The 1,167-nt window shown below is 45.9% G+C and overlaps 1 non-coding gene across 1 annotated transcript; it reads right to left on the bottom strand.

Annotated features, from left to right (window-relative positions):
- Positions 1-508: 508 nt before the first annotated feature.
- On the bottom strand, positions 509-580 carry TRNAA-CGC (transfer RNA alanine (anticodon CGC)). The gene has a single exon. It is a non-coding gene; the product is annotated as a tRNA-Ala (tRNA).
- Between the last annotated feature and the right edge of the window lie 587 nt (positions 581-1,167).

Here is a 1,167-nt window from a genome sequence, read left to right as displayed (position 1 = left end):
TCTTAATCAGCTTATCCTTCAGGGTCGGTTTTTCCCTCGGACTCAGCGAAGGATCACACCTCTACCGCCTCAAGGACAGTGTCCTGGAGCTTCAGACATTGGATCGTAGGATACAACTGGGGAGGATGACCAGTACCTCGCCCAGGCGGCCTCACTTGCTATGCTGAACAGCGGCCTTGCGGGGGGATGGGAAGATTGGAAGGAATAAACAAGGAAGAGGGAAGGAAGCGGCCGTGGCCCCATGTCCGGCACCACCCCGGCATTTGCCTGGAGTAGAAGTGGGAAACCACGGAAAACCACTTCCAGGATGGCTGAGATGGGAATCGAACCCACCACTTCTCAGTTGACCTCCCGAGGCTGAGTGGACCCCTTTCCAGACCTCGTACCACTTTTAAAATTTCGTGGCAGAGCCGGGAATCGAACCGGGACTACAACGAACACTTAACGTCATAAAGGCTCTGTTTTAAATGAGCCGATCATTTATTGTACCTTTTTTCATTAAAATTAGTGGAGGAGCTGGGATTTGAACCCAGGACTTTCCGCATGCGAAGCGGACGCTCTACCACTGAGCTACACCCCCAACACGACTACACACTCGTTGGGGCGTGTATTAGTGCACACTCAATCTTTGATCTCGACGTCAAAACATGTTAGAACGAGGGCTGATCCGCGACCGAAATACAAACTGGAGTACTCAGATGATAGATCACTTTGTGGATAGGGTTTAAGACGAACATATGTCAAGAGGGAAATACCAAGACGATGTTTTCATTTATTCAGTGAGAGTGGACGTCCGACTGGATGAAGTTTGTACAGTAGTTTTCACTTCATCCTTTATCCATCCTATCTGCACAAGATGGTCATAGGAGTTATCCGTTCATTGTTCGTGTTCGGTTCAGCGATACTACAGGTATCCGGGCAGGATTTGCAGGCCCCGATTTCAAGTAGTTAGCGCCCTGTGCAATCATTATTTAGCCTCCCGCCCCTCTGCTTGTTTTCCTGTTCCTCTAGAAAATAAATGTTTACAAATTAAATATTACAGTTTTCGAAATTACAAGTTTTAAAACAGCACATTATGCAAACGCAGTTCATTCTCATAATTAAACTTATCAAGCCAAATAAAAATAACAACCAAATAATAATGAGGCTGTTTTTATTTTTATTTAA

This window comes from Anabrus simplex, chromosome 3 (genome assembly GCF_040414725.1).
Source record: "Anabrus simplex isolate iqAnaSimp1 chromosome 3, ASM4041472v1, whole genome shotgun sequence".
NCBI classification, from domain to species: domain Eukaryota; kingdom Metazoa; phylum Arthropoda; class Insecta; order Orthoptera; family Tettigoniidae; genus Anabrus; species Anabrus simplex.
This window is presented reverse-complemented; position numbering and strand designations above follow the sequence as displayed.